Source organism: Oncorhynchus gorbuscha, unplaced genomic scaffold (genome assembly GCF_021184085.1).
Source record: "Oncorhynchus gorbuscha isolate QuinsamMale2020 ecotype Even-year unplaced genomic scaffold, OgorEven_v1.0 Un_scaffold_2775, whole genome shotgun sequence".
Classification (NCBI taxonomy): domain Eukaryota; kingdom Metazoa; phylum Chordata; class Actinopteri; order Salmoniformes; family Salmonidae; genus Oncorhynchus; species Oncorhynchus gorbuscha.
The window spans coordinates 30,001-42,500 of NW_025747195.1; the positions used below are offsets into that span (position 1 = coordinate 30,001).

The following is a 12,500-nucleotide window of genomic DNA, read 5'->3' on the forward strand; positions in this document are numbered from 1 at the left end:
CAAAGTCAAATGGACGGAGGGCCAAATAAAAAATTTAGCTACAAGCCGAGGGCCGGACTGTTCGAATGTTCATTGAAAATTTTTAAATGACGCATATAGTCTAGTGAACCTAATTGAACCTACTGAAAACCTAACAAATATATTCCAATATGATCAGATAAATAAAGCAATATTTTCTTATGGCTCTGTCAGTAATCTTTAATTTTCAACAGACACAAAGACAAATTTCCTTTATATAAAAATCCCATAACATGAACATTAAATGAAAGAAACCGGTATTCAAGGCACCATCAGTAGCCTATATTTTCTATTTTAGCAAAAGTGGGCTAAATTTACTTCAAAGAAAAAAACAATAATAGCAATTTTCTATCATCCACTCAACTGAAATATTTTTTAAAATATAATTGGATTGAAATACAATAAAATAAAGTGCAAAAATCTATTAATCAAAAACAACACTTTGTTTAAGGAGAAGTAACATGCAGTGAAAACAAATATTAAACTTTAACTTTTAAACTTGAACTGAGTAAAAACTCTAAATATGTGATTGCACAGTAATGTTCACTTGTTTGAGGTTGAGGGTGATACTTGGTGGTGTCCCATCTTTTCCACAAGTTCATCAATGTTCGGGGTAAGGCTCTGAGGAAATCCTCAGAATTGAGTGGAGGTGTTCAGCAGTAAGTCGACTTCTGTGTGATGTTTTGTTCAAGTTCATCAAAGAAAACAGTTGTTCACACAGGTATGTGCTGCCAAACATAGACAACGTTTGAGCAGCCTGGATGCGCAGCTGGGGCATTGTGTCGGGGAGGAAACGGGCGAACTCCGCAGCACCCACTGCCGCATATTTTGCCCTCAGTGCATCATTGCATTGGAGGTCAATCAACTCCATTTGGAGGTTTGGTGGTGAGCTTTCCACGTCAACAGCAAATGGGTTACCGAGCAGTTCCAACCTGCTTTTTGTGCTTCAAAGTCAGCAAATCGGCGTCGAAAGTCAGCGGCAAGCATACCTATTTTATCAGCCAACTGTGCGCTCGGGAACGCACTGGTAGTGAGCTTCTCTTTCATGGTCTGGCAGCTGGGAAAGTGGCTCAAATTTTCTTTCCGCATCTGCGTCTCCCACAGAGTCAGTTTGGTTTTAAATGCCTTCACTGTACTGTACATATCAGAGATGACACGATCCCGACCCTGCAGCTGCAAGTTCATTGCATTCAGATGACTCGTAATGTCACACAGAAAAGCCATTTCACACAGAAACATTTCGTCTCGGAGTTGTGTTGTGTCTTTCCCTTTGCTGTCCAAGAACAGACAAATCTCCTCACGAAGGCTCGAAACATCTTTGAAGCACCTTTCCCTGGCTTAGCCATCGCACCTCTGTGTGATAAGGCAAATCACCATGCTCCGTTTCTAACTCCGTCAGAAATGCCTTGAACTGGCGGTGATTCAAACCTTTGGCTCTGATAAAGTTAACTGTGCGCGTGATGATGCTCATTACATGCTCCATTTTCAAGGCTTTACCGCTGCTTCCTGGTGTATGATACAATGATAAGCTGTCAGCTCACCTGTCGCGTTTTCCTCTTGCATCTTTTCCCGTATCTTCCCCACCAGTCCGCTCCTGTGTCCACACATCGCAGGTGCTCCGTCGGTTGTCAAACCCACGAGTTTTTCCCAAGGCAGCTCCATCTCATTTACACATCTTGACACCTCTTCATACAAATCATGCCCGTAGTTGTGCCATGCATAGGACGTAAAGCCAAAAACTCCTCTGTCACGCTTAGGCTGGAGTCCACTCCGCAGATGAAAATTGACAACTGGGCAATGTCAGAAATGTCGGTGCTCTCATCCACAGCCAAGGAATATGCAATGAAATCTTTTCCCTTTTTCACAAGCTGCTCTTTTAGATTGATGGACAACTGGTCTACTCTCTCGGCAATGGTGTTTCTGCTCAGACTCACATTTAAAAAGAGTTGCCTTTTTCTGGGCAAACTTCGTCACAAACTTTAATCATGCAGTTTTTGATGAAATCCCCCTCCGTAAATGGCCGGGCTGATTTAGCGATCTCTTCTGCCAAAATAAAACTGGCCTTGACAGCAGCCTGGCCTTGTGATTTGGCTTTTTGAACAGAGCCTGTCGAGATTTGAGGCCTCGTTTTAATTCCTCTGCCTTTTGTAGCCTTTGTTCCATGTCCATATTCTTGTTTTTGTCCGCGTGTTTCGTTTCATAATGTCGTCTCAGATTATACTCTTTCAGTACCGCCACACTTTCTCCACACAGAAGACACACAGGTTTTCCAGCTACCTCCGTGAACAAATACTCCGACTCCCACCTTGTTTGAAACCCCCGGTTCTCAGTGTCCACCTTCCGTTTTGCCATTTTTGATGGGTATCTGAAAGTTAATTTTACTGTGATGCTGACAACTGCTGTGCCAATAAATATTGAAATGAAGCAGCCTACTGCTCGGTGCGTCACCGTTGCATTGTGGGAAATGTAGTATTGGTGCGTGTAAAAGATCTGCGGGCTGCCGGCTTGCTGCGGTCTGCGGGCCGGTTCTAATAATAAATCAAGATCATCCCAGGGGCCGTAAAAAACCTTCTCGCGGGCCGGATGTGGCCCGCGGGCCTTGACTCTGACATATGTGAGGTAGAGGTACTGACCTGTAGAACAGGAAGTAGAGGTAGAGGTACTGACCTGAAGAACAGGAAGTAGAGGTAGAGGTACTGACCTGAAGAACAGGAAGTAGAGGTAGAGGTACTGACCTGAAGAACAGGTAGTAGAGGTAGAGGTACTGACCTGAAGAACAGGTAGTAGAGGTAGAGGTACTGACCTGAAGAACAGGAAGTAGTAGAGGTAGAACAGGTAGAGGTGACCTGTAGAACAGGAAGTAGAGGTACTGACCTGTAGAACAGGAAGTAGAGGTAGAGGTACTGACCTGAAGAACAGGAAGTAGAGGTACTGACCTGTAGAACAGGAAGTAGAGGTAGAGGTACTGACCTGTAGAACAGGAAGTAGAGGTACTGACCTGAAGAACAGGAAGTAGAGGTAGTGGTACTGACCTGAAGAACAGGAAGTAGAGGTAGAGGTACTGACCTGAAGAACAGGAAGTAGAGGTAGAGGTACTGACCTGAAGAACAGGAAGTACTGACCTGAAGAACAGGAAGTAGAGGTGACCTGAAGAACAGGAAGTAGAGAGAGGTACTGACCTGAAGAACAGGAAGTAGAGGTAGAGGTACTGACCTGAAGAACAGGAAGTAGAGGTAGAGGTCTAGCAGGCAGGGCAGACTGATCTTCATCACCACTGAATCCCCTAGTGGCAGGGTAGTGAAGGTGTGGCTCAGCATCCTCAGCAGAACAGCACTCTGGGGCAGGAGACTGGTCAGGGAACACAAAGACGTTGCCACCTACAGACAGAACCAGACATAGGACCAGCAGTAATATGTGTTATAATATATATGGTCTCCGGTCGAAAGTAGTGCACTATATAGGGAATATGGTGCCATAGGGCTCTGGTCTAAAAGTGGTGCACTATATAGGGAATAGGGTGCCGTTTGGCCTGTGTCTGACCTCAGTGATAAGCGCCCGTTTGGCGTAGGTGGCGCCCGAGGGACTCAGGCTCTTGTAGCTGACCACCGTGAACAAGATGGCTACCGTGGACAGCTCCGAGCAGGGGATCCATCCTATAGCACAGACACACTGGTTAGCCTCTTATAGACACACACACACACACACTACACACACACACCTTTATCAGCGACGGGGAAGGAGAAGACGATGAACAACACCGATATCAGGAAGTAGAGGTAGGGTTCTAGATTGTTCCAGCCGAAGTTAGACTCTGCTTGCTCCACGTCCAGGCCAGGCTCAAACCTGGTCAGCAGGGTTGTTAGGGCACTGAAGTTCTCCACGCCTGGAGAGGAGGAGGAGGAGGAGGAAGACAAAGAAGAAGATAAGAGAAGAGGAGAGGAGAGGGTAATGTTAGTTAAGGAGAAGAGGAGGAGAGGAGAGGAGAGGAGAGGGAGAGGAGAGGAGAGGAGAGGAAGAGAGGAGAGGAGAGGAGAGGAGAGGAGAGGGAGAGAGGAGAGGAGAGGGTAATGTTAGTTAAGGAGAAGAGAGGAGAGGGTAATGTTAGTTAAGGAGAGGAGAGGAGAGGGTAATGAGGGGAGAGGAGAGGGAGAGGAGAGGAGAGGAGAAGGAGAGGAGAGGAGAGGAGAGAGGAGAGGAGAGGAGAAGGAGAGGAGAGGAGAGGAGAGGAGAGGGTAATGTTAGTTAAGGAGAGGAGAGGAGAGAGGAGAGGAGAGGAGAGGAGAGGGAGAGGAGGAGAAGGAGAAGGAGGGAGAGGAGAGGAGAGGGAGAGAGATGTTAGAAGGAGAAGAGAGGAGAGAGAGGTAATGTTAGTTAAGGAGAAGGAGAGGGGAGAGGAGAGGGAATGTTAGTTAAGGAGAGGAGAGGGAGAGGAGAGGAGAGAGGAGGAGAGGAGAGGAGGAGAGGGAGAGGGAGAGGAGAGGAGAGGGAGAGGAGAGGAGAGGAGAGGAGAGAGGAGAGAGGAGAGGGTAATGTTAGTTAAGGAGAAGAGAGGAGAGAGAGAGGAGAGGGTAATGTTAGTTTTAATGAGAGGAGAGGGTAATGTTAGTTAAGGAGAAGAGAGGAGAGAGGAGAGAGAGAGGAGAGGGTAATGTTAGTTTTAATGAGAGGAGGAGGGTAATGTTAGTTAAGGAGAAGAGGAGGAGAGGAGAGGAGAGGAGAGGGTAATGTTAGTTACGGAGAAGAGAGGGAGAGGAGAGAGAGGGTAATGTTAGTTACGGAGAAGAGAGGAGAGGAGAGGAGAGGGTAATGTTAGTTTTAATGAGAGGAGAGAGGGTAATGTTAGTTAAAGGAGAAGAGAGGAGAGAGGAGAGGAGAGGACGAGAGGAGAGTAATGTTAGTTAAGGAGAAGAGAGGAGGGAGAGGGTAATGTTAGTTTTAATGAGAGGAGAGGGTAATGTTAGTTAAGGAGAAGAGAGGAGAGAGAGAGAGGAGAGGGTAATGTTAGTTTTATGGAGAAGAGGAGGAGAGGAGAGGAGAGGGAAAGGAAAAGAGAGGAGAGGAGAGAGAGAGGAGAGGAGAGGGTAATGTTAGTTTTAATGAGAGGAGAGGGTAATGTTAGTTAAGGAGAAGAGAGGAGAGGAGAGGGTAATGTTAGTTAAGGAGAAGAGAAGGAGAGGAGGGAGAAGGAGAGGAGAGGAGAGGAAAGGGAAAAGAGAGGAGAGGAGAGGAGAGAGGAGAGGGAGGAGAGGAGGAGGAAGGAGGGAGAGGAGAGGGTAATATTAGTTAAGGAGAAGAGAGGGAGAGGAGAGGGTAATGTTAGTTAAGGAGAAGGAGAGGAGAGGAGAGGAGAGGAGAGGAGAGGAGAGGGAGAGGAGAGGAGAGAAAGGAGAGGAGAGGGAGGAGAGGGAGAGGGAGAGGAGAGGAGGAGAGAGGAGAGGAGAGGAGAGGAGAGGGTAATGTTAGTTTTAATGAGAGAGGAGGGGTAATGTTAGTTAAGGAGAAGAGAGGAGAGGAGAGAGAGAAGGAAGAGAGAGGAGAGGGTAATGTTAGTTTATGGAGAAGAGAGGAGAGAGAGGAAGGAGGAGAGAGAGGAAAGGAGAGGAGAGGAGAGTGTAATGTTAGCTGATCTGTACCTTGCTGTTCTGGAAGATGCGTGGCGAAAATGCAGATCACCATGGAGATGAAGGAGAGGTAGAATACGAGGAGTGGGATGAAGAAGGCAAACAGGTCAACAGTCAGATTACTGATGATGAAGAAGAAGATGAACGCGTTGACGTGGTGCGTGGGGATCACCGTGCTCAGCCATTGGGCGCCGGAGTGTCAATGAGCTGATCCTTCACCTTGCTGTTCTGGAAAGATAGGGTACTGCAACACCTGGAGATGGAGAAGGAGGAGAGGTGGAGGGAGGAGTGGGATGGGAGGGAAGGCAGGGAGAGGGTACTGCAACACCTGGAGATGGAGAAGGAGGAGGGGTGAGGGAGGGAGGGAGGAGAGAGAGGCAGGGAGAGGGTACTGCAACACCTGGAGATGGAGAAGGAGGAGGGGTGAGGGAGGGAGGCAGTGATAGGGTACTGCAACACCTGGAGATGGAGAAGGAGGAGGGGGTGAGGGAGGAGAGAGAGGAGAGAGGGAGGGAGGCAGTGATAGGGTACTGCAACACCTGGAGATGGAGAAGGAGGAGGGGTGAGGAGGAGAGAGGAGAGAGGGAGGGAGGCAGTGATAGGGTACTGCAACACCTGGAGATGGAGAAGGAGGAGGGTGAGGGAGGAGAGAGGAGAGAGAGGGTGGGAGGCAGTGATAGGGTACTGCAACACCTGGAGATGGAGAAGGAGGAGGGGGTGAGGAGGAGAGAGGAGAGGGGAGGGAGGCAGTGATAGGGTACTGCAACACCTGGAGATGGAGAAGGAGGAGGGGTGAGGGGAGGAGGAGAGGGAGGGAGGCAGTGATAGGGTACTGCAACACCTGGAGATGGAGAAGGAGGAGGGGTGAAGGAGGAGAGAGGGAGAGAGGAGGGAGGCAGTGATAGGGTACTGCAACACCTGGAGATGGAGAAGGAGGAGGGGTGAGGGAGGAGAGAGGAGAGGGGGTGGGAGGCAGGGAGAGGGGAGGAGGGAGGGAGGCAGTGATAGGGTACTGCAACACCTGGAGATGGAGAAGGAGGAGGGGTGAGGGAGGAGAGAGGGAGAGAGGGTGGGAGGCAGTGATAGGGTACTGCAACACCTGGAGATGGAGAAGGAGGAGGGGTGAGGGAGGAGAGAGAGGAGAGGGGAGGGAGGCAGTGATAGGGTACTGCAACACCTGGAGATGGAGAAGGAGGAGAGGGAGGAGAGAGGAGAGAGGAGAGAGGGTGGGAGGCAGGGAGAGGGGAGGAGGGAGGGAGTAATGGTTAGGGAGGGAGGGATGAGGGATGAGAGAGGGAGGGAGGCAGGGAGAGGGAGGGAGGCAGGGAGAGGGGAGGAGGGAGGGAGGAGGGGTGAGGGAGGAGAGAGGGAGAGAGGGAGGAGGCAGGGAGAGGGTACTGCAACACCTGGAGATGGAGAAGGAGGAGGAGGGGTGAGGGAGGCAGGGAGGCAGGGAGAGGGTACTGCAACACCTGGAGATGGAGAAGGAGGAGGGGTGAGGGAGGGAGGCAGTGATAGGGTACTGCAACACCTGGAGATGGAGGAAGGGGGGTGAGGGAGGAGAGAGGGAGAGAGGGAGGGAGGCAGGGAGAGGGAGGAGGGGTGAGGGAGGGGAGGGGTGAGGGAGGGAGGCAGGGAGAGGGGAGGAGGGAGGGAGGAGGGGTGAGGGAGGGAGGCAGGGAGAGGGGAGGAGGGAGGGAGTAATGGTTAGGGAGGGAGGGGGTGAGGGAGGGAGAGGAGAGAGGGTGGGAGGCAGGGAGAGGGAGGGAGGCAGGGAGGGAGGAGGGGTGAGGGAGGAGAGGGAGAGATGGTGGGAGGCAGGGAGAGGGGAGGGAGGGGGTGAGGGAGGAGGGGTGAGGAGGGAGGCAGTGATAGGGTACTGCAACACCTGGAGATGGAGAAGGAGGAGGGGTGAGGGAGGAGAGAGGAGAGAGGGAGGGAGGCAGGGAGAGGGAGGAGGGGTGAGGGAGGAGGGGTGAGGGAGGGAGGCAGGGAGAGGGGAGGAGGGAGGGAGGAGGGGTGAGGGAGGGAGGCAGGGAGAGGGGAGGAGGGAGGGAGTAATGGTTAGGGAGGGAGGGGTGAGTGAGGGGAGAGGAGAGAGGGTGGGAGGCAGGGAGAGGGAGGGAGGCAGGGAGGGAGGAGGGGTGAGGGAGGAGAGAGGAGAGAGGGTGGGAGGCAGGGAGAGGGGAGGGAGGGGTGAGGGAGGAGGGGTGAGGGAGGGAGGGAGGGAGGGAGAGGGGAGGAGGGAGGGAGGAGGGGTGAGGGAGGGAGGGAGTAATGGTTAGGGAGGGAGGGGTGAGGGAGGAGGGAGGGAGGGGTGAGGGACAGAGGGAGGGAGGAAGGGAGGGAGTAATGGTTAGGGAGGGAGGGGGTGAGGGAGTGAATGAGGGGTGAGGGAGGAGAGAGGAGAGAGAGGGAGGGAGGCAGGGAGAGGGGAGGAGGGAGGAGGAGGGGTGAGGGAGGGAGGCAGGAGAGGGGAGGAGGGAGGGAGGAGGGGTGAGGGAGGGAGGGAGTAATGGAGAGGGAGAGGGGTGAGGGAGGAGGGAGGGAGGGGTGAGGGACAGAGGGAGGGAGGAAGGGAGGGAGTAATGGTTAGGGAGGGAGGGGGTGAGGGAGTGAGGGAGGGAGGGAGTGAGGGAGGGTGAGGAGGGAGGAAGGAGGGTGAGGGAGTAATGGTTAGGGAGGGGTGAGGGAGAATAGGGATGAGGGAGGGGTGAGTATTTGAACCAATTTTGAAGAGATGTTAGCTGATTGGGTGTAATGTCATACTAACCAGGAAGTGTCGTCTGGTGTCCATCAACATGTCACTTCGACCCATCCCCCACACTCCCTTCTGAGGCTTCTTGGGGACCAGGCCACTCTGCTTAATGTACAAACGCACACACACAACAGGAACACACACACACACGACACACACCAGGAACACACACACACAGGAGCAGATATACACACACACACACACACACACACACACACACACACACACACACACACACACACACACACACACACACACACACACACACACACACACACACACACACACACACACACACACACACACACACACAGGAGCACGTATACACACACACACACAGACACACACACACACACACACACACACACACACACACACACACACACACACACACACACACACACACACACACACACACACACACACACACCTCTTTACTCAAAAAGGTCAGCTGTAGTGTCATTTAGGATGCTGACGAGATGTAGTGTCATTTAGGATGCTGACTAGATGTAGTGTCATTTAGGATGCTGACTAGATGTAGTGTCATTAGGATGCTGACTAGATGTAGTGTCATTTAGGATGCTGACTAGATGTAGTGTCATTTAGGATGCTGACTAGATGTAGTGTCATTTAGGATGCTGACGAGATGTAGTGTCATTAGGATGCTGACTAGATGTAGTGTCATTTAGGATGCTGACTAGATGTAGTGTCATTTAGGATGCTGACTAGATGTAGTGTCTTTTAGGATGCTGACTAGATGTAGTGTCATTTAGGATGCTGACTAGATGTAGTGTCATTTAGGATGCTGACTAGATGTAGTGTCATTTAGGATGCTGACTAGATGTAGTGTCATTTAGGATGCTGACGAGATGTAGTGTCATTAGGATGCTGACGAGATGTAGTGTCATTAGGATGCTGACTAGATGTAGTGTCATTAGGATGCTGACTAGATGTAGTGTCATTTAGGATGCTGACTAGATGTAGTGTCATTAGGATGCTGACTAGATGTAGTGTCATTTAGGATGCTGACGAGATGTAGTGTCATTTAGGATGCTGACTAGATGTAGTGTCATTTAGGATGCTGACTAGATGTAGTGTCATTTAGGATGCTGACTAGATGTAGTGTCATTTAGGATGCTGACTAGATGTAGTGTCATTTAGGATGCTGACTAGATGTAGTGTCATTAGGATGCTGACTAGATGTAGTGTCATTTAGGATGCTGACTAGATGTAGTGTCATTTAGGATGCTGACTAGATGTAGTGTCATTTAGGATGCTGACTAGATGTAGTGTCATTTAGGATGCTGACTAGATGTAGTGTCATTTAGGATGCTGACTAGATGTAGTTTCTCTCCAGAGGCCCGTTGTGCTCTGACTCACTAGATGTGTGTGTGTGTGTGTGTGTGTGTGTGTGTGTGTGTGTGTGTGTGTGTGTGTGTGTGTGTGTGTGTGTGTGTGTGTGTGTGTGTGTGTGTGTGTGTGTGTGTGTGTGTGTGTGTGTGTGTGTGAGTGTGTGTGTGAGTGTGAGAGTGCTGTACCTTCTCTCCAGAGGTTTGTGCAGGGCCCTGGCTCTGTGTCGAGCCGGTGCTGGGGGCCATGCCCTGGGTATACCTCTTAGTGATCTCTACAAAGTCATCCAGGTCAACAAACTGACCAGCTATATAGAGAGAGGGAGAAGAGAGAGAGAAATAAAGAGAAAAAGAGAAAGAGAGAGAGAGAGACAGAGACAGAGACAGAGAGAGAGAGAGAGAGAGAGAGAGAGAGAGAGAGAGAGAGAAAGGGAGAGAGAGAGAGGTGAAGAGATAGAGTCATTAAATCTTCACTTCTCTCTCTCCTTGAGAACACAACACCCACACACACTTACTCTCTCCAGTGACCATGTTCTCCAGGACTTTCTGGGTTTGGTCCATGGTGGCGCCACCTGTTGGCCGACATCACAGAGTCACTTACACTTAAAGGTGCAACACAGAACGTTCTGGAAACCATAGTGGAATTGTTTTAATTATATTTAGGATGAAAACATAGTGGAATTGTTTTAATTATATTTAGGATGAAAACAGTGGAATTGTTTTAATTATATTTAGGATGAAAACATAGTGGAATTGTTTAAATGATATTTAGGATGAAAACATAGTGGAATTGTTTTAATTATATTTTTTGGACCGGCATACAACATGTGTTTTGAACGCAGCCAAGTGCTGTTGCAATTCACGTAGTAATTAGTTAGTTAGTTAGTTAGTTAGTTAGTTAGTTAGTTAGTTACCAGTTTCCTGCAAAACTGATATATCAGCTCCAACTTGTTCCCAGAGACCAAGTAACAGGGATGCTGATAATGTGGAGCTCAAGGTTAAGTGTGTGTATCCAGGTGTGTGTGTGTGTGTGTGTGTGTGTGTGTGTGTGTGTGTGTGTGTGTGTGTGTGTGTGTGTGTGTGTGTGTGTGTGTGTGTGTGTGTGTGTGTGTGTGTGTGTGTGTGTGTTTCCAGGTGTGTGTGTGTATCCAGGTGTGTGTGCGTGTGTGTGTGTGTGCGTGCGTGTTTCCAGGTGTGTGTGCGTGTGTGTGTGTGTGCGTGCGTGTTTCCAGTTGTGTGTGTGTGTAAATCCAGGTGTGTGTGTGTGTGTGTATCAAGGTGTGTGTGCGTGTGTGTGTGTGTAAATCCAGGTGTGTGTGTGTGCATGTGTTTCCAGGTGTGTGTGTGTCGTACCATGCACAGCGTTGACCTGTCCAACGTTCTCCATCATCTCAGACACCGCCATCTTCTCCTTCCTGTCGGGGTTCAGCTTCCTGAACATCATCATGGCCGCCTTCCGAACCGTCTGCTCAAACCTGCTCTCTGTCGACAGACGACGCACCTCCTCCTCATTATCCTCACCGATACCTGGGAGGTGCACACACACACACACACACACACACACACACACACACACACACACACACACACACACACACACACACACACACACACACACACACACACACACACACACACACGACGTGGGTAACCAGTGAACTACAGGGTGGTATTCAGGACGTGGGTAACCACAGGGTGGTATTCAGGACGTGGGTAACTACAGGGTGGTTTTCAGGACGTGGGTAGCCAGTGAACTACAGGGTGGTATTCAGGACGTGGGTAACTACAGGGTGGTATTCAGGATGTGGGTAACTACAGGGTGGTATTCAGGACGTGGGTAACTACAGGGTGGTATTCAGGACGTGGGTAACCAGTGAACTACAGGGTGGTATTCAGGACGTGGGTAACCAGTGAACTACAGGGTGGTATTCAGGACGTGGGTAACTACAGGGTGGTATTCAGGACGTGGGTAACTACAGGGTGGTATTCAGGATGTGGGTAACCAGTGAACTACAGGGTGGTATTCAGGAAGTGGGAAACTACAGGGTGGTAGTCAGGACGTGGGTAACTACAGGGTGGTATTGAGGACGTGGGTAACCAGTGAACTACAGGGTGGTATTGAGGACGTGGGTAACCAGTGAACTACAGGGTGGTATTCAGGACGTGGGTAACTACAGGGTGGTATTCAGGACGTGGGTAACTACAGGGTGGTATTGAGGATGTGGGTAACCAGTGAACTACAGGGTGGTATTGAGGACGTGGGTAACCAGTGAACTACAGGGTGGTATTGAGGACGTGGGTAACCAGTGAACTACAGGGTGGTATTGAGGACGTGGGTAACCAGTGAACTACAGGGTGGTATTCAGGACGTGGGTAACTACAGGGTGGTATTGAGGATGTGAGTAACCAGTGAACTACAGGGTGGTATTCAGGACGTGGGTAACCAGTGAACTACAGGGTGGTATTCAGGACGTGGGTAACCAGTGAACTACAGGGTGGTATTCAGGACGTGGGTAACCAGTGAACTACATTGTGGTATTCAGGACGTGGGTAACCAGTGAACTACAGGGTGGTATTCAGGACGTGGGTAACCAGTGAACTACAGAGTGGTATTCAGGACGTGGGTAACCAGTGAACTACAGGGTGGTATTCAGGACGTGGGTAACCAGTGAACTACAGGGTGGTATTCAGGACGTGGGTAACCAGTGAACTACAGGGTGGTATTCAGGACGTGGGTAACCAGTGAACTACATT

General features: G+C 50.2%; 1 pseudogene; it reads right to left on the minus strand.

Moving 5' to 3' along the window:
* The window catches only part of LOC124026562, a 32,491-nt pseudogene that overhangs the window by 10,654 nt on the left and 9,337 nt on the right, over positions 1 to 12,500 (minus strand).